Source organism: Antechinus flavipes, chromosome 3 (assembly GCF_016432865.1).
Source record: "Antechinus flavipes isolate AdamAnt ecotype Samford, QLD, Australia chromosome 3, AdamAnt_v2, whole genome shotgun sequence".
NCBI classification, from domain to species: domain Eukaryota; kingdom Metazoa; phylum Chordata; class Mammalia; order Dasyuromorphia; family Dasyuridae; genus Antechinus; species Antechinus flavipes.
In genome coordinates, this window is record NC_067400.1 from 211,255,652 (window position 1) to 211,280,379 (window position 24,728).

Consider the following 24,728-nt stretch of genomic DNA (forward strand, 5'->3'; position numbering starts at 1 on the left):
TGATTTACATTCAGTCTCCTTGAATCTTTTTCTGGATGCAGATTGCATTTTCTGTCCAAATCACTGAACTGTTGAGAAAGAACCAAGCCTTTCATAGTTGATCATCGCATATTCTTGCTGTTATTATGTATGATATTTTCCTAATTCTGCTTGGTTTGCTCAGCATCAGTTCGTGTAAATTTTCCCAGGCCTTTCTACAATCAGCTTGGTCGTCATTTTTTAATAGAATAGTAATATTCCATTACCTTCATGTATCACAGCTTGTTCAGCCATTCCCCAATTGATGGGCATCCACTCCTTTTCCAATTCTTTGCTACCACAAAAAGAATTGCTACAAACATTTTTGCACATGTGGGTCCTTTTCCCTTCTTTATGATTTCTTTGGGATCCAGACCCAGTAATGGCTTTGGGGCATAGTTCCAAATTGCTCTCCAGAATGGTTGGATCTTTTGCCAACTCCACCAACAATCCATTAGTGTACCAGTTTTCCTACATCTCCACTCCTAAGGTTCTTGTTTTTCTGGAGATCTTGGGGCAGCCTTCATTTCAGTAGAGTAATCACCACTAGAGTAGCCAGGGGTTAAAGTCCAAAGTCCAAATTTTTCTTTGTCTCCTTCACCTGGTGCTCAGTTAGCTTTCTCCTGGCCTTCAGAGGGGACTTGGTTTCAGTGGAGAAAATGCAGGAGGATAGGCCACCATGGTGGTGTGAGATGAAGTGAGTCTGAGTCCAAGGGCTTGTGCTTCAGCCTCCAGCTATTACAAAGATGGACAATGGAATGAAAATGTCTCTGTCTCCCTTGGCTGAGTTTGTCTCAGCTTATATGCTCTACACTGAGTAAAACCAATCATTATCACTAGGAAACCATTATTTATTGTAAGATTAAATCAATCATACTGAATTTAGAGAACTATTAATCACCATGCTAAACTAGATAACCATTATCACAACAATTCCATGGAATTAGCACCTTGTAAGAATCTTTATTTCAAGTTCAGAGAAGTGTGAGGTTGTACTTCAGAGTTGTTTTTGCATTTTCTCTCATCAATAGTGATTTAGAGCATTTTTTCATATAACTATAAATGGCTTTAATTTCATCATCTAAAAATTATCTGTTCATATCCTTTGACCATTTATCAATTCTTATAAATTTGACACATTTCTTTATATATTTTAGAAATGAGACCTTTATCAGAAATACTGGCTGTCAAGATTTTTCCCCAGATTTGTACTTTCTTTTTAATCTTTTTGTTTTGTTTTGTTTTGTTTGTGCAAAAACTTTTTAAGGTAATCAATTGTCCATTTTGCCTTTCATAATGTTCTCTAATTCTTCTTTAATCATAAATTCATCCCTTCTCCAAAGATCTGATAGGTTTATTATCCTTTGTTTTCCTAATTTGTTTATGGTATCCTTCATTATACTCATATCATAAGTCCATTTTGACCTTATTTTAGTATGGGAAGTGAGGTGTAAGCCTATGCTGATTTTTCTGACATTATTTTCCAGTTTTCTCAGCAACTTTTGTCAAATAGTGAATTCTTATTCCAGAAGCTGGAGTTTGGGGATTTATCAAATACTAGATTGCTATCAGCCTTGATTATTGTGTCATGTGTATCTAATCTATTCCACTCTATTTCTTAGCTAGTACCAAATGGTTTTGATCACTGCCATTTTATAATATACTTTTAGGTTTGGTACTGGTAAGCCACCATCCTTTGTATTTTTTTTTCATTAATTTCCTTAATATTCTTGACATTTTATTTTTCCAGATGCATTTTATTATTATTTTTTCTAGTCCTGTAAATTAATGTTTTGTGTTTGATTGGAATGGCACTAAACAAGTACATCAATTTAGGCAGAATTGTCATTTTTATTATATTAGCTCAACATAGCCCCAAACAATTGATATTTTCCCAATTGTTTAGATCTGATTTTATTTGTGTGAGAATTGTTTTGTAATAGTGTTCATATAGTTCTTGGATTTGTCTTGGCAGGTAGACCCAAAATATTTTATTTTGTCTACAGTAATTTTAAATGGAATTTCTCTTTCTATTTCTTCCTGATGGACTTTGTCAGCACTATGTAGAAATGCTAGTGATTTATATGGGTTTATTTTATATCCAGCAACTTTCCTAAAGTTGTAAATTGTTTCCAATAGATTTCTGGACAAATCTATTTTTTGTTGTATGTATGTATGCATGCCTTTATGTCTATTCTCAGTCAACAGGTTATTGAGCATTTACTTTGTACCAGTTAAAGTCTTAGATACTGAAAATATAGACAATAATTTGTGACTAATGCCTTCCTACTCTCTTCCCCCAAAGATGAGCTGTTTTATAATGATAATTGAAAGAAGACTTATTACATGTATTATTTAATCTGTTACAATATTTTTGAGACTTTTAACTAAAGAAGAAAATTTAATTTCAAGAAAAAAATTCAAGAAATTTCAAGAACAGATTTTTTTTTACATTTAAATTAGTTACAGTTTGAGATAATGTATTACTGCAATTAAAATACTTAGATTTTATAAATCAACTTATAGGTCAAAATGTATTCTGTCTTAAAATTTGAAAAACAGACTTTCTCATAAAGCATAACTCTAATGACAAAATTAATTTATGTAATTAATGGTAAGGATTCAGATAAAACAATAACCATTTCTCACTATGATCTTATTTTTCTTCTAAAAATCCTAATAACTAAAAATGTTATCTTTGATCCAAATATAATTAAGAATAAAGATAATAAAGTAATAAAAATAAAAACATTTGACTGCTAAAATGGCAAATATCAGTTTCCATGTTAATCATTGAATTCAAGAAAGGAATATACATATATATACATATATATAATTATAAACTATATGTTCAGTTTGTTTAGTCATTAAGACATGCCTGACTCTTCATGACACCATATGTGGTTTTCTTGGCAAAGACACTAGAGTGGTTTGCCATTTTCTTCTGCAGCTCATTTGACATATGAGGAAACTGAGGCAAACAGGATCACAGTATCGCACAATTCAGTGTCTGAGACTATATTTGAACTTAAGAAAATGTGTCTTCCTGACTCTATGCATTATGCTCAATCCACTCACCAAGCTGTGAAGTCATAGTAGGGAAGCATCTGAACCTCAGCCACAGTAGGGACAAATTTATCCATGAGATAGAAAGCTGGTCTTGTGGATTTGGTTTTGTTATTGTTGTTTGCTTTGTATTTTTAATGGAGCTGATGAATAGCAACTGTACTTTTCTTTAGTCTTTAAAATCAATTCAGTTCTAACAGTTTAGTTACTGGAGATGCTCATAATTGATATATACTCAAACATAGATGTGTTTATATACCTATTGTCTTCAGTCATGAAAATGTTCTACTTAGATACTTATATTGATTTCTTCACTTATAGTCAATATAGAAACCTCTTCACTGTTGCTTCTTCCTAGTAAACATTTACTAGCATGGGACTTTTAGGTCCCATGAGGTAGGAGACTACAAAGACAATAATATACATACACATGACATGAATACACACAAATTTATGCATACAATATACAACGAACCAACCACAAAATTCCTCTCTTCAAGGAATTTGGTGAAGCCATAGAATAACTGCTAATATTTATGTATTGCTCTAAGATTTACAAAGTGCTTTTCTTGCAGTAAACTTACAAGATAAGTGATGGTTATATTTTCCCCGTTTAAAGATGAAGACACTGAAATTCAAAGTGGACAATTGATTTGCCCAGAATCACATAACCAGTAAACATTAGAGTCAAAATTTAAACCTGATCAAATAAGGTTATTTACAGTGCTTTGTAACTAAGACAATATTGTTGTAATCTTCTTGGAGAGAGAAAACACATACAGCCATCAATTGAACATAAAGTGCTAAGTTATAGAATGAATATGGGGTTTGATCTAAATGACTTCTAAGTTCTCTTATAACTCTAAACCTCTGATCAACAACTACATATTAATGTAGTCCAAAGTGAATAACAACAAGACAAAAAAGTACCAAGTGGAGAATCATTCAAAGAGAAAGCAGATGGGTTCAATCACAAAAAGCTTCCTACAGGATATGCAGGTCACACTGTGAAGTCAAAGAGGAATTTGAAGTTAATCTTGGTTTAAGCCCTGGCTGCCCAATAATAATACCACTTTACAGAATGAGGTCTTCACTGGGCTAATGGGTAAATTCTTGCAAGAGTTTGCAGACATGTCTTTCCACCACTCTTTTATTGTGTTTCTGTTGTCTTAAATCGCTAACATGAAGATTCTCAACCCCATCATCACATAGGATGTTGTAAAGATAGCCAGTGAAGTAAATTCTATTCCTAAGACAAACACAGCATTGTAGACAGAGTGGAAATTTTTTTTCATGGATATTTATGGATTATCTTGTCTGAAATTCAACTTTACAGTCAATTACATAAACTGAGTATCCTTTATGAAAAGTATTTAGAGCACAAGAATTCTACTTTGTTTTGGAAGTTTGGTGGTTTTTTTCATCTAGATTTAGAGACACTATTGGAATTCCTGAACTTTGTCCTTCAAAAGACTCCTAAGTCTATGAATTTTAAAGTCATGGGAATTCTGATTTGCCCTCATCTATTGAAATTTAATAATTAAATGCTTCATTAAGGCAAATAGATGTAATGTGTGTATATGCAAATATGTGTGTTCTATAATATTTGTACATTTTTTACATATATATTCATAAACATTTTATGTGATTTCAGAAAGATGATATTTAATTTGACTATAAAGCGGCCACAGGGGTATTTATTTTAATGGAAAATGTCTTGAAATAGAAAATCTCTTCAGCAATTTGAATTTTTAAATTTGTAAGTCAAAGAAATTGATGTTATGATCCATAAAAGAATAATTTTCATGAGCAGAATGACTTGTACATGTTCAGCCACAAGAAAAGTGGAAATGTTTCTTGTTTAATGAACAATGAGGGAGGGGAAGAAAAATCTCTGAAATAATTTAGCATTTAACATTGTTAAATTTTTTGCTTTATTTTTAAGTGAACAAAATGTCAATGTGAGAAAATAAAAGTCAGATAGCCCTCTTTGCCCCTGCTCTGCTGTGGAATCATTTGTAATGTATACTTTTCCTCAGCAATTTTAAAGTCTGTACATCAGGTTAACCTGGGATGACAGATTAAGATGAACTGTGGTAAATAATATATTGAGATGAGTAAATTTTCATTTAAAAATTAGAACCCATAACAAGACAAATGACCTCAGCCAAGATGCTTAAAATCTTTAGATGCCAATTCCCTCCTTTATGTGATATGGACTTGAATTAGATAACATAGTTCCTTTCAATTCTAACATTCATTCAATAAGTATTTAAGTGCTTACTATATGCCAGGACTCATTTTGTATAGTGTCATATTTTACTGTTTCATTTTTTTTAGTTCTGTTCATCTCTTTATGACCCTTTTTGAGGTTTTCTTGGCAAAGATATTGGAGTAGTGTGCCATTTCCTTCTACAGTTCATTTGACAGATAAGGAAATTGAGGCAAACAGCATTAAGTGATTTGCCCAGGATCACACAGCTAGTAAGAATCTAAGGTGGAATTTGACCTCAAGAAAAAGACCCTGGTACTTTTTTCACTATTCCACCTAGTTGTCCATAGAGTGTCATTCCATCCTATAAACAAAGGGGTTAGACTAGATAGATAATCTCTAAACTATGATCTTATGGTCAATATGTGCAAAAAAAAAATACAGTACAAACTGAGTAACATCAAGCTTTGCTGTGTGAAGAATCACCCAAAGAAAAATAGATGGGATAAAAATGCTAGGCACTTTGGATTCAAAGACAAAGTACCTTCTGTTCTACTGTATTTTTGTATGATTTTATGTCTGCTTTATAAATCTATATCCACAAATATGTTATATTTAAGCTACTTTAGACATATTATATAACTATTGATATTCCTCCTAGATTCTAAAAGTGACATTATTATTATTATTATTCATAAAGTAAATTCTACAACATTATCTTGCCCACTGTCAGCTCAGTTTTGTCATTAATAGTTTTCAGTAAAGATCCAGACTTATTGATATTGTATGGTTTGTGTATATGGTTTGTGTAAGTAATCGGCAGTCAATAAAAAAGCATTAAGTGCTTACTGTATATCAAACATGTCCCAGGGATATAACAATAAAAGTGGAAATAATTCCTGCCTCAAAGTATTTATGTTCTAATGGCGGAGATAACACATACTGGATAATGAATAGTGGCCTGAAAAGAGTTCTCAGTCTGAAAATCAGAGGAATGATGGATGGAACAATAAACAGTCCATTGATTGACTTTTTTCAGGCTGATTAAAATGCTCTGAGCAAGAAACAGAAAGAGGGAGATGTTACATTTTCACTCTGGGCAAAGACCAGGATAAAGAGGTACTGGAATATAAATACACACACACATACTCACTCTCTCTCATATTTTCTCTCTCTCTCTTCTCTTCTCTCTTCTCTCTCTCTCTCTTCTTTCTTCTCTCTTCTCTCTCTTCTCTCTTCTCTCTCTCTCTCTCTTCTCTCTCTCTCTCTCTCTCTCTCTCTCTCTCTCTCTCTCTCTCTCTCTCTCACACTCTCATATTCTCATTCTCTCTCTCTCTCTCTTCTCTCTCTTATGTATTCTCATTCTCTCTCTCTCTCTTCTCTCTCCATACACACACACATATATAGATGATCTTTCTTAGCCAAGAGACTTAGTTCCTCTGGTCTTGGAAATTCCAATTGGGTAAGTAAAATAACAATGGCAGTAGTAGCAAAGTGGGAAAAGGCCAAATGAAGATAAGGAAGTTTAAAACTTAATAGCCTAGTTCTTCTCATCAATAGTCCCAGAGGTCAAACATTTATTAAAAACTTACAGTACAGGAAGAGCTTATGCAGTAACAGCAATATTGTTTTAAGTTTGAGTCACTACGTCTAAATGACAGTGACTTAGACTAGGTCTTGAGTGACTGTTTTAAATATACAAATTAAAAATATATATACCCATTTGTGTCTAATGTAGCCATCTCTAGGGTGAGGAAGGAAGAAAAGAAAAAGAAAATTTTTTATTCTATATTTAACTTTATTATATATTTAAAAGGAATAGCAAGTTGTAAGTAATAGATTTGCAGTTTCATGTACAATCATCTTTTTTAAATTATACAATGTTATGGAAATGTTTGGTTTATTCCATAAATTAAAAAAAATATATATTACTTAAAAAAAAAAAAGACTATGTAACAAGACATGGAAAGACTGTTAGATCCACAGTCAGATTTGGATTTGAATCTTATCCCTATCTCTTCTTAACTATGTGATTATGAGCAAGTCTCTTTACTTCAATTCCTCATTTGTAAAATGGAGATAATATTTCTATGCTTTGTTGTTACAGAGCTGTTGTGCGTAAATGGTTTTGTAAACCTTAAAGAGTTATATAAATGTAAGAGGGTCTGGTTTGAAATTTGACCTGTGATTTTACTACTATATGAAACTTCAAGATGAGGGAACTTTCTATCAAAGAAGCCTGTTACCTTCTATATAATTTATATGCTTGTTGTGAGCCATCATTATATAATCTATTTTAAGCAACTTCTTTGACATTTAGTTATTACTTACATTCTCATAAATCTTTTAGTATTCTTATGTTACCTTTGGTGAATCTAAAGTATTGAGGAAAGAAAAAAGGTTCTACAAGTTAAAGTCTTATTCATAATAGTAAAGCATTTAAAAAATTTTTAAAGCATTTATTTAAAGCCTTATTTAAGAAGTATTTTTCTTTTAATTACCTTGAGAAGTATCTAGTCCAAGTATTGTTATCATTTCAATTGTACAAATGAGGCTGCCAAGACGGAGAGATTAAATGAGTTGACTAAATGTTGGAATAGAGATTTGAACACAAGTCTTTCATGACACCAATTCCAATATTTTTTCCATTATAACACAATATTTAACTAACATTGAGAAAAAAAAATTAGCCAAGGAATACATGATAAGCTTTGAAAAGCAAAGATATAAGAAAAACATTGTCTGGATAGGGACATTTCACCCTAGTTAAAAGGAAGATGTAGGTGAATATTTATAAAGATTTAAGGATGGAGTCTATTTAGATAGAGATGGTAATCTCTATGGAAAGGAAAGTTGTCAAAGCCATGATCAAGGAAGATAAACATGATCAAGTCTAGTGAAGAGTTTAAGGCGGTCTCTCAGATTAGAGAGGAGCAAAGGCTAGAATGTCAGATTATCTAGTACAGACAAGTCAAAATTTTGTCAACCTTAGGCTGATGGAAACCACAAATTTTATTTTAGGAAGTTACCTACAGCGGTTTCCCACTCCACCAGAGGGCAGCAGGGTGCAGGAACTGGAGTTCAAGGAATAAACCTACCTCTATAGGAACTTTTTAAAATCTGCTTTAGTCTCTTCTGAGTTGACTTTGAGAGTCCTCCCTGTACCCCTGTCCCCAATAATGCCAAAAATCATGGCATTTATCTCTAGAGACTAGGGCAAATAAAAACAATGATAGAAAGATATTATTTAAAAGTTTAGCAAAAAGATAAAGACAAAAGATTAATCCATTTTCTGTTCTCCTTGAACTCTGCTAGTTGGTTTTTTTTTTTTTTTTTAGTTTAGTTTGGGGTTTTTTGTTGTTGTTTGTTTGTTTGCTTGTTTGTTTACTTATTTTGAATAATATTTATATAGAACAAAGCACTATACATATTCATTTGATCACAGTTTCTTTGGTTGTGAAATAGAAAAGATTTTCTCAATAGCAATTAACGCTTAAATATCTTTGTAGATCCATGATTGTAAAGATCTCTATTACAAAGTACAGTGCTTCTACAGTTAAAAACAAGGGAAATTGTATATATATATACAAGTCAAAGAAAGGCTTCTAAGAAACATTCAGAGCTTTCCCTTCAATCCCTAGTGGTCCTCCAGTTAATAGTCTTCAGTACAATGTTTGATACCTAATAACTACCCAAAAAATGAAATTTACTATCTTCCAAAAAAGGGTGGGGTGTTATAATAAATGGCTTCCCTTTTCTTTTGTAACAAATTCTTTATTCTTAGGCATATTTAATCCTGGTTTGTTTTTTCCTTCAGTTCAGTAATTCTCATCCTTCAGAAAGAAATATCAAATGGATCAATCACAATTGGAATCTTACCTGTTCACATTATTTCATTTTTTCTCCATCTCCCATGTCTTTTTCCTTATACAAGTTATTGCCTGAGCCTGGAATTCCCCCCATCCATAGCTTCACCCCTTGACATCTCTATCTCCTTTTAAAACTCAGCTCATATTCTGCTATCTTTTCCTCCTAACTCCTAATTTTATATTTACTTACTCTTTATATATTGTCTCACCTAAGTATAATGTAGGTTTCTTGACAATAGGTACAGGTTTTTGTTGATTAGAAAAGGGATGGGGAGAGGTTTTCTATCCTTCCATACATCACGATGGGTTCTTTTAGATTCCTTTCTGATGAAGTATATACAAAGCTAAATTATCAATATATGCCTTCTATTTGTCATTCTGTGTCTCAACTATTGAATCATTAGCTATCTTAAGTACTTTTTATAAAGTCTCAGAGATTTCCAATACTATTAACTTGTGGTTATTTTTTCAAGGTATGGAAAGTCATCTCTTCAAATTATACAGTTTAATATTTCTTCAATGTATGCCATCTAAAGATATAACAATAACTCCTAACTAATAAATGAATTAATGACCAAATTAATGAATCAGTGTTCCTTTTATACTTATATCATTGTTTTACCTAATTATAAGTACATGAAAGTGTTAATTGACTGGTTAAATGATTTAAAAAGTCAAGTATTGCTGTGAAAAATTTGTGTGTTTTTTTTTAACTTACTACTAGCCACTAGTAGTCTTAATTAATGCATAACATACTACTTAAGATGATGAAGCATTTTACTTTGGCAATAAAAATATTAAAAGGGCACAAGATTCTAATTTTCTAATTAGTCTTCCCTAGGTTCTCCCTACCTTCTACCCTACATTCTAGTCTATCCTCCAACTCAGTTGTCAAAATGATCTCCTTAAATTGAAGGTACTAAAGTGCAAATCTAATTAGCTTTACTCATTAAACTCTAGTAACTCTCTATTATGTCTGGTATCAAATATAAAAACATCTGTTGAAAATTTAAAACCTTTTTCAATCTGGCTTCTCCTACCTTTCCAGTCTTATTGCACTTTCCTCCTTCGCCACACTCTGTTTCAGTGACAGCAGTCTTCTTACTGTTTTTCACACAAGGTAATTCCAATGAAATGCCCTCTTTACCGGGTTTCTCCCATTCCTATAATACTCTCCATTCTCACCTCTACCTTTGCCTTAAATCTTCTGCAGTCCTTTCCCAGTGTGTCCCTCTTCCCACCATCCCAACTGCTAGTACTTTCCCTCTGACTTTTCATTCTCACTATATATGCACATATTATTTGCATTATATGTGCACAATTATTTGAATATTATTTTTCCCCTCAGAATGTTAGCTGCCTGAGTGCAAAGGATGTATTTTTTTAATCTTCTATCTTCAATATTGGTACATTTTTCAATATACATAGACAATCAATGACAATACCAAAGTTGGCATCTTCAATTCTGTTATCAAGAGCTCTCTATAGAATATATACATATATATTCTATATATTGTATTGGATCTGCACTGAAAGTTAAAAGAGTTGGTTCTACCATTGACTCACTCTATGACTTACCCTCATTTTTCTTATCTTTAAAACAAACAGTTTATATACCCATTCCATGATCTATGGTCAAAACAAAGTTTATCCATTTTGTTCCATAGAACCTTGGTGTTGTAAATGATTTGTATAGGGGATTCTCTAAGTAAATCTTTCTGCTTCAGATTTTTTTTCAATAAAATATTAACTCTGAACTTCTATTTCAAAATATTTATTACATGTGGCATTTTTTCAATATGAAAAGACTTAATTTTGTCCTCCAACTCTCAGAATATCTTCCTTTTTTTTCCCCATAACAACATATATAGGTTATGTCAGTATATTTCAAGGTCAGAATTGTTTTATGGACAGATTAATTTGAGAAATGCTAAACTTCAAATAATTTCAGCTTCATTCTACTGAATTCAGCAAGTATTTAATCAGGCTTAATATATGGCCAGCACTGTTAGATATTATAAAGAATTCAGAAAGAATATGCAATAGATCTCTAGTCTTCAAATCAGGGAAGTTCTGGGAGAGACTCTTGCATTCGGGAAGAAGAGACTACTAATGCATCAAATTTTCCTTCTTATTCTATGACTCTAATTAAACTATAATATAGTTTGGAAGACACTATTTTCATATATGAAACAGGTCTGTATAAGAATATAGTGTGTGGTGGTACAGATAATACAGTAATGCTCTTAGAAATTAAGGAGATATCAACAAGGGCAAAAGTTGTCACAAAAAAAAAGCATCATGGAAAAGATGAGACTGCAGTTTCTTGTTAAATTTTCTGTATCCTTCACAAAGCCAAATAATAATGTGACAACTTTCTAGGTGATATTTCCATGTTTTGAATTCATTTTATTATGATTTATTGATACAATATCAAAATATTTTGAGAAATAGAACAGATTTTACCAATGGTAAATAAGCTAGACTCATAGTGAATGGGGAAAAAAATGAAAAGTCTAGACTGCCTTTGTGAAATCATATTCTGCTTTTAATGGTCACAGGTTTCTCCAAAAACAAAACAAAATAAAAACAAAAGACTGTTTTTACACCTACATCCTTCTGTTGATATTTTTTAGTTATGAATCATGGAATGCTACAATCTTCAAAGGACTGAAGTTGAAAATCATTCAAAGGGAAATGGAAAAACCTGTGGTAAACTGAACAGGTTCTAGTAGAGTATAAATATGGAACCGTTTAAGAGAAATAGTGTAAATGATGTCACCAAAAATGCATCATGGTGGGAAAGGGGTGGACAAGAGCAAAGGATGATTAACTAGATGCCCGATTACTCCATGCAATGTCAGAAGACTGTAGGAAGACACTTAATATCTTGGATGACAGTTCTAATATTGAATTTATAGGAACATATGAACAAGCATCACAGAGGAGGGAAAGGCAGAAATTGTATGATGTATGTATGTATACACTATGATAAAAAATGTATGATGTACATTGTTGGAAACAATACCTACACTGATGAGATCATCATTCCAATGTAGTATTAAACTGTTTTTAAACTAAAATTTGAATTTGGAATCTCTTTAAATTATTAGATATTACCATAGATAAAGTAATTAAGATAATCTTAGAATCTTTTTTGTCTTCTATTAAGACCCTCAATCAGAAATTTGCATACTCTATTTTTGTAACTTATTAAAAATATTTTAAGATCTTTTATGGAGAGTAGCATACTTATCCCCAAAAGCAAAAGAAATGTTTAAAATAACTCTGAGAAACTACACGTTTCTGAACTCTTACATTATGGATAGTATCTATTACTTAACGCAAGAAAGTGAACTTGGACATTTTGGAGATTGTGTTAACAAAGGGTAACTCACAAAGGATGTCTTGGAATGCTCCATTAACCAGAAAATTAAATTAACCAACACTCCTTATTCTCTGGGCATTCTAGTTTGTTAAAGCTCTACTATTTTTTACACCCTGATTGGTTAAAATAGAAATGAATTTCAATATCGACTTTATCTCCTAGATAATATATATATTTTTAGATTCTATACTATCAGCCTATTACAGCAATACTACAAAACTAAATAAAGTGTTTTTAATCACAATAGAGAGAAAATGCATTGGCAGAGATGTATAAAGAAGCCCAGTTGTCCCGTTTACTCTAAGCTTAATTCTGTCCAATGCCATCAGTCCCTTTCAACAAAACCAAGAGACACTTAGTATTACACAGGGGAGTAAAACATATGTTAAATGTTTTGGCTTTCCATGATGTTTAAAAGAAAGGTAGGAATGGTGTTTTCCTCGTTAAACATTGAACAAAGCTTTCTACATGGTTTGTCAGAGAATCACAGAGAAGGAAATAAGCAGTGTGATAAAAATAATTTGCTAGTGAAATTATAGTGTTTTTACTCAAGATATCAGCAAAGCAAGAAAATCCCAAAGCAGCAGAATGGGGCCAGATGGCATATTATATTTATGCAATCCCTAGGCAGGAAATTGTGCTTGATTAAGAAGATGCTGCCCTTGATTTCCATTCAGCAGTTTTGAAGTGAGTTACAGAAAACTCATTTTGTTTTCATTCAGCCAAATTATCACTCATGCCATTGCCAAGCTCATAGGATGAGAATGTGAAGCTTTCATGATAGGGAAATCTCAAATACGAGAGAAAAAAAGCTTGGAGCCTGACCATTTGTCTGAATGCTGTCTGAAATGCATTGCAATACTTAATTCCATTGTTGTAGAGGTTGGGGTTTTAGGATCTTTTTTTTTTTTCTTCTGGCAACCAAGCATGGAAGAAAAGCCCTGTACCACAGTGACTAGCTAGGGCTTTGCAAGATATGGGCTAGAACTAGTGAAAGAAAGAGGTTTTAGAGTTCAGCACCCCAGGGGGCTAATGTGTATAAAGCTACTGCTCAAAAGGACCATAGTTTAATCCTTGGGGCTGCCAGTCAGGATAATGATTAAAAATCACCCATCCAGAGAATTACTTCTGGATGTTGATATGCCAGGGTGGGGGACAGAGAAAAAGGGAAGGTTTGTATTTGGATGGGTAATGTTTTAGCACTTGATTTTCAAAGAGGGAGGGGGGACTTTGGCTGACTATGTCAAAGAACAAAGCCTCTTTCTGTAAATGCCCCCACTATTCCAGCACTAATTCAACACCCATCTCCTCATTCCTCAGGAGTGTGCTGTACCACCATCCATATTCTAAGGAAAGACTAAGTTTGTGAAACTAAATATTAGGACTAGTTCATGGGAGGTTTTTTTTGTTGTTGTTTTAAGAAGGAATATTTTCAAAGAATTTTTTTAAAATTGGAATGAAAATTTTAAACAGGCATTCCATGAAATATGATTTGAACCTTTAAAAATTATTATTATCCATCACCCTGTGTATCCAAAATCTAAAATATTATCAACTTATTCTAAATCAGTTTGTGTTGATAAAACCATTTTTGATAGGATACCAGTGATCTAGACAAACTAAAAAGCAAAAAATAATAACAAAAACTATTGGTTAGTTTAGGTGTAGATTGTATGTCTCTCACAGTTTGTTTGCTTTCATATTTCTTTTAGAGTCTTAATTATTCATTAGAAAAGTAAATTTAACCCCATTTTAAGTAATCTTTGATAAAGGATGTACTCACTGCCTCTAGCATTAAACCACTTATAGTATTAAACATTTTAAGTATTAGAAGTAAATATACTCTATTTCTCTCCCTCCCTCATAACTTTCAGTTATCAAATCTACTTTTTCTGGAACACTTCATACAGATATTTTATCTTTTTGTTATTGTGATAACTAGGATTTTAATTACTGAAAAGCATCCATCTCTAAAACTATCAACATCAACAACCAGATACTGTAAATCTGCTTCTCTGAATTCTCTGGAAGAGAGAGCCTTGTAAACCTAGAATATTTTGACCTTGGAGAGGAAGCAGACTGCATGATACTGGAGATGTGATATGCTGGGTCCAAACATACACATGTACACAATTCTTTGAATCAAAGTTGTATGTTTACCAACTACAAAAGAATAAGATTTTGTACTTGCTTTACTTTGGTGAAATTTTGGCTCATAAATAAATATGACAATTGGCAAGAAACTTTATCTTTGATGTAGAAATTCTAACAAATATCCATTTACATATATGAATATTCATTAGACTCATGTATGCATACACATATTATATACTCCAAATTCAGTGATCTTCTTATTATACTTGACTCCAACCAGTTATATTTAATATTTTATGTTTTCATTCTTTTGCAAATAAAAAGGTTTCAAGATACCAAAGGCAAGATCTGTAAGGCATTGGAAACTTCCATTTTTTAATAGATCTTCTCTCTCTCCCACAAAATGAGAAGTAGATTAACGTTATTGTAACTTGAACCTCAGCCTTCCTCTCCCCAAATCTTCTCTGTACTCTGTACCTCCACTTCCTCCAATTTCCTTCCTTAGATTTCTACTTCCAGTGAAGGTTAGAGCCAGGTGGATGGAAGCCAGGTGGGTCTGATTTTCTAAACTAGATATGTGACTGTTCTAATGTCTATATTCATTTCCTTCATGCTTCTCCCTTTAATGCTAACATGTAAAAGTGATTATTTTAAATTCTTGGTTAACATCTTAGCATCAAATAGTAAGTCAGGAAACTTTAAGTACACTATCTGTCCCTCCCTCCCTTCTTTCTCCCTGACTCTGTTTCTTTTTCTGATTCTCTCTTACTCATTCTCTTTTGCTCTCGGTTTTAATCTTTCTCCCTTTCTTTTCTTCCTCCTTTTCTCTCTCTTTCTCTCTCTAGGTGTGTTTATTGTACCTTTCTTTCAAGTTTCATTGCTAAAATAATTCAAATCTTAAGTAAACTGTGCTCTATTCTCCAATAAGCCACCATTTTTTTTCTTGACAGTGGAAGAAATATGAGTGGTATCTTAATGTCATTTTAAAAAACTTTACATTTATCTTTATTTATTTTTTATTTATTACATTTTTTGGTGAGGCAGTTGCAGTATAACTCTGGGCAAGTCACTTAACCCTGTCTGAGGCCACATTTGAACTTAGGTCCTCCTGATTCCAGGGGCTGTGCTCTATTTAGCTGCTTTCTTACTGTTATTTAAAATGAAATCTCACCACAATGAGATTTTATGGAAGGTACTTTCTTTGTTTAAGCATTAAATTTGAAACAAAGTTTTAAGTTGAATTTTAAAAGTGCTTTCTAAGCTTCTACTTGTTTAAAAGTGAAGCCAACAAGGAAGAGGGCTTTCAGTTTCATCAAGTTCAATTCCAAGAAAATCATTGTAGAATAAAACATTTCATTAAGAAAAGAATGGCAATATGTAGAGAATTTCCAAAAGAAGTTAGTCCTTAAGACTAATAAATGGTAAAACCAATAAATGGTAAGACTCAATTGAATCTATATTCCATATTTAGGCTAAATGTGGTATACTTAAGTGACTGACACCAGTTCCAAAATACTGTTTATATGATTGACTTTAGCAAAGGGCATTCTGTTGTTCTTTGATTATTCCGACCTCTTAGCTAATGGGAAAAATTTTGTCATTACTGTTTTATGGACTCCAACCTGGCTACCTCCAACCTAGTCAATAAGGATTATGCATCTACCATGTACCAGGCATTGTGCTAAGTGCTAAGGATACCAAAAAAAAAATCCTTGCTCCCAAGGATCTTACAGTCTGATGAAGGAGACAACATGTAAACAACTAATGTCTTAACAAGCTATACACAGTATAAATTGGAGATTATCTGTAGCAGGAAGGCACCAGACTCAATTCCTTGTGTGGGAAAACCTTTCTTTCTATAGAGGGAGCAACTTTAGTAGAACTTGAAGGAAACTTCAAAGACTCAAGTGGTTATTCTCTAACATTTGATAAATTTTGTGTCTGTGATAATGAAGGAAATAAGTGGCAGTAATACATTTTGTGACCTCTATTGGAAAAGCAACTAGCAAAAATCTTTTTTATACAGGCAGTAGTGATCCCAGAATTCTGTAGAATAAGAGTAGAAATGTAGAAAAGAATAGAAATAAGTAGAAGAAATAGAAAATGATAGATGGGGAGATGGAAGGAATGTTAAATTAACAGGGGCCTTCTGAAGAGAGCTGAACAATAAAAATAACAATGGTAAATTGAGAAAAAAGGAAGCAGAAAATCTGTATTTCCCGAGGTTGTGATTGCCTCCATGTGGGGAAAGGAAGGATTTTTTAAAAATGCTAATGTGCCAGGAATTGTGCACTTTATAAATATCTCAGTTCATTTCCACAACAGTCTTAGGAAGTAGATGTTATTATTATTCCTATTTTACAGTGGAGGAAACTGAGGCAAGTGGGGAGTGACTTGAGGCTAGATTTATACTGAAGTCTTCCTGACTCCAGGTACAATTCTTTATCTGCTGTACCACTCAGCTTCTTGTAAAGCAGGTAATGACCTTTCTACACCTCAACAGAGAGTTTATTATTTACTGGGAATAAAAACAATTCAACACCTCATAGGAAACCTTCCTGTTATAAGCTTTTCCAACTTTAAATAGACCAGTCCTCCAAAAACAGGTATAGAATACATTGTTGGGAGCATACTCACACTCACAGCCTTTCCAGTTTGGTAGGACCTGACCTATTGGAAATTGTTCTTGGTTGGAATATATTTTGAGAGTTCAGGGTTACTTCTCCCATGATGAAGCACTGGAAAAATATGGAAATCTAGTCTCAATAGAAAACTGAAATTGATATGACAGATTATCAAAGGAAAGGAGAGATGAAGTGTGGCTAGGAAACGATGTGGCAAAAATATGAGGAGGTATTTGAATGAATAATTTAAGATGAAAGAAAAAATGTTATAAGAAGAGAACTCAGAATTTCAATTTTCACCTTTAATAAATGTTATATTTCCTATAAGCAAAATAAAACATCTCAAATAATGTCTTATAAAACACAATGTTGTACTAATTGCATATGTATTAGCATATCCATAAATATACATATGTACATAAATAATTACACATATACTATGTAAGTGTGTATATATGTGTATGTGTGCTTAAATATGAATAAATATATACATGTATATATATATATATATATGTTTACACATACACAGTGTACTAATAACTGTCTAGAATTTGACAAAACCTGTCTCAGTATAGTTAGGTCCCCATTGACTGTATAAATTAGATTATAAAAGGATCACATATTGCAACAGTTCTTGAGGCAGTTCTCATTAAAAACAAACAAAAACCTCTAAGAATTAAATTGTTTTAGGTTTGCTAAGTGCTTAATAAAAAAAAATCCTCTCACTTTCTCTAGTAATGAAAACAAAGAAGGTAAGGTAGTTTCCTAAACAGTATCTCAGATTGAAATTAGAGTAATTTAGTATGATTTTAGTTTAATTTGTATAATTATTTTGTTACACAATTGCTTTTTTTTCCAATGAACATAATGTAATAATACTATCCCAAGTGAAAGATTGTTTACTGGCAAGAAAACTGTGAGACATATATTAAGGCTATCATGATTTAGATTCAAATACTTCTTCCTGAATGCCTCCAGAGAAGCATCATGCCCTCTTTTCTGTACAGATGCACATTACCATGCAAGTCTCCATATCCTGTTTTCCTATATAAATGCTGGCATCCTTTCTGCTGCCAATGTTCCCATCATTCTTTTCTTTCATGTTGCCAAACTAGAATTTGATGCTTTACAATAACAATTTAGAACAAAAGAATGACTTTTCTTTCTGAGGCCTTAAAAGGGGTGGGGGGACTTCAGTCATTGAGTGCACAGCTCCAATGATCACAGAAGAATTTTAAAAGCATGTCCTTTATAATAGTTAACGAAGAGTTGGGGCAGGGGTTAGTTTTTCCATTTTTTCATGATCAGAAATAGTCTGAGTGTGTTGTAAGCTAGGGGAGTTGGTGTTTGACTTTGAAGTCAAGAATGAAACTGTTTTCCTTTGAGAAGAAGAAATATAATATTGGATGGTGTGTTTCACAATCTATTTGTGCTACGGAATCATGCACCATGCAGTGTAATTGTTACTGTGGTGAGTCAAAAGAATCCTATGCATTTTGGTGCTGAGTTGAGTCTTGTTAGTCTCCAGAGAACATCAGCAAAATATATCCTTCTTACCATCAATAGCTTTTATTGAGATAAGGTCTCCCAGTATGCAAGGAAGGTAGAGGAAAAGAAAAAAAGTCCATCAGTTTTGAAAGCCATGTACCTTTATTTCATCTCTGGAGTATTATTTAGTAAACTAGGCAAGAAAGAAATTCTAGGTAGACCAAATCTACTTCTGGAATGTTGTGATTCTAGCTCATCAAACACATAACTATACATTTTTAGTTCAGTGAATGTGAATTGCTTATCACAGTTAATTTTCAGATAAAATTTATCAAGTATTTAAAGGATGCTTGCTACCTTCAAAAACACTCTTTATATTTATGATCTTACAAAGGAAGAGAAATTAGAAGAATTTTTGTATTGTCTGAGCAGTAATGCAAGATGAGAATGAATAGCATCACATAACATCAGGATGTATAGATATTGGTAAAGAAAAACTGTGTTTTAATCCTGTGGTTCTGTCACCTAGTAGAAAACATATTCAATAATGTAAATTAGATATGAAGCTCAGAGGTGCTAACACCTTCAAGCCCACAAATGATTTAACAGAAATCTATATAGGATCATAGATGTAGAGCTGGAACAGAACATTTAATATAGTCTCCCCAACCCCATTTTAGTTCTCTTGTCAGCCACATCTGGTGTGATTGTCATTGACTACTAATGTTTTCAAGTCAGGCAATGCAGGAAGGAAAGGGAAGAAATGGGAATAAACATTTATTAAGCACCAACTAACCAGCAACTATCCTAAGTGCTTTACAAATATTATTGTATTCTATCTTCACAATTCTATGAAATATATGTTATATTATTATCCTCACTTGAACAAACCAAGGGACCCAGAGGTTAAGAGGGAATGCTGCCTAAATCTCAACTACTTTACCTTCAATAAGTGGCAATATTTTTTTTTTTATATAATAAATTTTATTTTATTTAATAATAACTTTGCATTGACAGAATCCATGCCAGGATAATTTCTACACGACATTATCCCTTGCAATCACTTATGTTTCGTTTTTTCCCCTCCCTCCTTCCTCCCCCCCCCCCAGGATGGCAAGCAGTCCTATATATGCTAAACATGTTGCAGTATATCCTAGATACAATACATATTTGCAGAACCAAACAGTTCTCTTGTTGCACAGGGAGAATTGGATTCAGAAGGTAAAAATAACTCGGGAAGAAAATCAAAAATGCAAATAGTTCACATTCATTTCCCAGTATTCCTTCTTTGGGTGTAGCTGTTTCTGTCCATCATTTCTCCAATGAAACTCAGTTAAGTCTCTTTGTCAGAGAAATCCACTTCCATCAGAATACATCCTCATACAATATCGTTGTCGAAGTGTATAATGATCTCCTGGTTCTGCTCATCTCACTTAGCATCAGTCCATGTAGGTCTCTCCAAGCCTCTCTGTATTCATCCTGCTGGTCATTCCTTACAGAGCAATAATATTCCATAACATTAATATACCACAATTTACCCAGCCATTCTCCAATTGATGGGCATCCATTCATTTTCCAGTTTCTAAGGTGGCAATATTTTCAACAGAAAATCTATTTCTATCTATATCATTGGAGTCTACATTAATACTTGACTGAAATTTTATTCCTCAAATAAGTTATACAATTTTGAGTGAAACATATTTGTGGGGATTATTTAGTATATATGAACTACCAGATTATGATAGCCAGAAATAAATTTGATAAAATATCAATACCATCATATGGACTGTTAAGATAGAGTATTGGACCTGGAGTCAGGAAGACTTATCTTGCTAAGTTCAAATCCAATCTCAGATACTTACTGTGTGACCTTGGGCAAGTAATTTAATTGTTTGCCTCAGTTTATTTATCTACAAAATGAATTAGACAAGGAAATGGCAAATCACTCTGATATCTTTGCCAAGAAAACCCTAAATGGGATCACAAAGACTCAGAAGTTTCTGAAACAGAAGCAACAACAACAATTCTATACTCATAAATTGAGAATAATGTTTTTATTTTATGGTGGTTTGTTTCTAGTCTCATTTTTCTGTTGCATTGTCAAAATGTATGTCCACTTAGTCTGGAATGCCCAGTAGACATATTGGCAATTTAAAAGGCTCATAACAAAAGTAATGTTTTGAGATCCCTTGATAAAAGATACTTCATAATTACTACATGTTGATGTATACTTCTTTTGAGTCCCACTTTTTTTTTTTTCAGGGAAGTTTTACATATGAGAAATTAATCACTCCATTTGTTTGTTGCTAAAAAAAAAATGAGATGCAAGCTTACTTGTAGGCTAAGGAAATATATGTTTTCATCTTGATGTCCAAACATCTGAAATGTGTTTCACTGGGCAGTGTTGCAATGGCATAAAAGAAGGCATTGCAACATGAAATCCAGAGAACACAAGGAGGCAATTCTTTCCTGCTGTTTCCACTTTAACAAGAATTTTTTTTTTAACACCTTTGTTGGAGTCCAAATGTCTGGTGCTTACATTGAATCACTTAGGTTTATGTGAAGCTTTCTTTTAAAACACTTTCTTGGTGATTAGATTGGTTGCAATTTCTTGTCTTATTTGCAGTTTGTACCAGTTGTGCTTCAACATCGTTCCCTCTTAAAAACAAACAAATTTTTTCCTTAAGTTTACTTATTTTCTCTTTTTCTTCTCTCAGACACTCTAAAGTCTCATCTTTGGAGTTTCTATTACTTTTTTCCCTATTTGATGTTTGGTATTGATGAATTTTAAAAATATGATCCAGGAATATGATTCAGAACTTGATTTTTAATTTTTGAAAAAAGAGCAGCAGATCAATTCATTTAGTTTTATTGTCATTATTAGGTAGCCAATTCTTTCCTGTAAAGTTGAGTGTCAGTACAATTCTTGAGACTTTTAAGGGACTCTATAACAGGATTTTATTCAGAGGTGAACAGAGAGCTAGACAGAGAGACAGACACAGACAGACCGAATGAGGAAAAAATGAAAGCCTAAAGCAGCAACCAAAGCATTTCTAAGGTAGTATTCATTTTCATTTGCCCTGAATGACCCCTAATCAGCAAGCAGGGAAAGTGTTCTTCTGTTCACCTTAGAGAGCAGCTTTTGTCAGCTCAGGTTGCTTTCCTGTTACAGGCTTAGGGACACTCTTGTTCATTACTCAGCTCCAGCTTAATTACATAGCAAACTGAGCTCCTGTTCTGTCAAGCGCCCGTTAGCAGAGTTCAAAGTCCCTCTCACCAGTCATCATTGCCGGATAAGTCATAGAGATACTCTGCCAAAGTTCCTGACCCATGTCTCTCTTCCCCCCTCCCCACTCAGTTTTGGTTGAAGGTTGAGAGAGAAAAGAGATAATCCACAGCAGGGGTCAGTGGAAAAGGCAATGGGAATGCTGAGGGATTTTTAATTCTTAAACTGGCGGAGGTGATTAGGTGGAGCTGGCTTTCCTGGAATTGTAGGGCAGATTTTCCTGTTGTGTTTCAGTGTTGACTGTCTCACAGTTACAGACACAGGGCTGCCCCAGGATTACTGGGATCACAGGCGCTACTACCATCTGGTGCCTTTGGCCTGGCAGTATCTTTTGAGTGGGTCTCCGTGGTCTCTCTACAGCAATGTTTCACCAAAAAGAACCAGGTCGAAATCCATCGGTGCGTATTTGAGTTGGTATTTCTGTAAGTCTTTACATGTTGAAAGTAAAATACCTAAAGAAGACAGCATTTAAAAATGTTCTGTGTTGTTTTGCTCAATCTTGTAATGGAACAGACTGTCTTTCTAGGGGCTATTATAACAAGTTTCCTTCGCTATTTGGCAGTACAATGGAATTGTTTCTCAAGGAAATGATATTGCATTTTTTTTTTTATATTTCCAGATGTATAATTATTGTTTGTCCTAAAAGAACATAAAATGAACTCAAAAGGGTTAGAGTCAGGAGGCATTTCATCTTTTTAGACCCTTAAGCTTCAGTGAAAGGGGAAAAAACCCTACAATATATGACCTTATTTATATTTTTTCCTAACTGATAAAATTATATTTGTGCCCAACAAATGCATCACCTTTACTTTCCAAAACTGTTTAATATTAAATCTTCATTCATTAGTAATCTGAATTACGTTAGCAGATATTTGATGCTTTTGAATGACATGATAGAATCATTAATAAAAAGAAAATATTTTATTCACAGTATGTTTGAGGTGGTAGAAAAAGAGCTTTACAATCTGTTAACTTTTAATTTGTACAAGCTCATCAAATGTGTATTTTATGAAGTTAGATGTCTGAATATCTTTAAATTGATTAAATTGATACATTTTTGAATTGTATAGTCTAAAATTTCAACCTTAGCAGCCCTTAGCCTGCAAATAAAGTGACAGATCATAGGATATAATTATTATCTAATTGTTTTATGTACATCCCTGGACTATGATTTTATTAGTGTAGGAAAAGCTTGTTGAGGAAGTTCTTATCTACTACTCATTCTGGTTCCACCTTCTCTTAATGTTACCTTACAGCCTTACATTACTTATTGCCTGGAGTATTAAAAGATTCATTGAGTTGGCTGGAGTCACACAGTCATTATGTGTTAAATTGGGGCTTGAATTAATGTAATTCTGACTCCAGGTCTGGCTCTCTACCCCTATCACCACCCTCAGTGCTTCTCTAATACATTCTTTAAATCTTGGAGCATTAGGACTATTTAGCTACTCATGATTTTATTTGTTTTTCAGTTACCAACAATGAAAATGAATGCTTAAATTTTAGGTACATTGTCTGAAAAACAGTTTTTTCAACTTTCTGCTGAAACTTAAACTATGAAAATATTATCTGCTTATGTTATTTTATAATGATTTGTTAAGGGTTGAAGTTAGATAGAATGGCATAGATGGCTCATGGTTTTTTCCTCCTTTGTTTAATTTCTATAGAGTAAATAATTTCTCCTACTTTTTAAATAATAAACTTTATTTACTTGCTTTTTTGACTATTGTCTAATTTGAGTTAATAAGTAAACTTGGCTGTGGCATCAGTCACTACCTAAATTAGTGTCATTAAACTCAAACAAATCCTCCTTTCCACATTTCTGTTCAACATTTACAGGCTTTTCTGTCCCCCTATTAAGCAGGAGTAATACTCTTTTAAGTGATATTTTAGGTACTGTTCATTCCATGGTTTAACCCAAGGCTAAACATTGTACCACAGTAGAGTGCAGATTCTCAATGTTTTTGTTATGGCTTATGTTTTCAAAAAAACAAATCTGTAGAAAATTTATAATAGATGCAATTTCAAGTGTGTGTGTGTGTGTGTGTGTGTGTGTGTGTGTGTGTGTGTGTGTGTGTGTTTGTGTGCGTAATGAGATTTCTGATATACCTCCTCTCCCATATTGGATACAAGGAGAAGCACAGATGCCTTTTTCAAGGTAAGGAAGTGAGTAGATGCCATCTCACATCTTAGACCTTGTTGGTAAATAGATAGCCCAGGAAAGCTAAGAGAAGGGAAGATAAGTCCCTTCCCTGCCAACTATATCCCTATTGAGAGAAAGAAGGACCAGAGCTTTCCCCAATCTCTGAGAGATGAGTTTGTATTAAATTAGGATGGAAGGTGGATTCCCAAGACCATAAGCTGGGGGTGGCAGGGAAGAGGGTAGAGAATGTGCCAATCACAATTTCTCTAATGTTCATAGTCACACCACAGGAAATTGAAACAGAAATACTTATTTTATTAGTAAATTAGCTTTGAGTTTTATAACAAAGAATAACATAGAATGAGTATTACAAAGCTAATCTAGTGAATCTAATTGTACAACATTTAAATTAGTTTTAAAATTTATCATTCTCATGTTAGCAAATATGTTCCCTTCTATTAAGACACTTTTGATGCTAAATAGTTGCTCATCTGCAATGGTTGAAGTATAGGAGTTACCACAACAATAATACTTCTGATA

At 33.1% G+C, this 24,728-nt stretch overlaps 1 protein-coding gene across 2 annotated transcripts in view; it reads left to right on the forward strand.

The window, feature by feature from the left end:
- Positions 1-24,728, forward strand: part of MID1 (midline 1) — a 194,313-nt gene that overhangs the window by 18,405 nt on the left and 151,180 nt on the right. The window contains exon 1 of one of the 2 annotated variants that reach the window (XM_051984540.1): positions 22,336-22,443. The exons of the other annotated variant lie outside the window; for it this stretch is intronic. The gene's annotated coding sequence lies outside the window, so the exon portion shown is untranslated. Of the gene's footprint in view, positions 1-22,335; positions 22,444-24,728 lie in introns of those variants that run through there. 2 annotated transcript variants of the gene reach the window in all.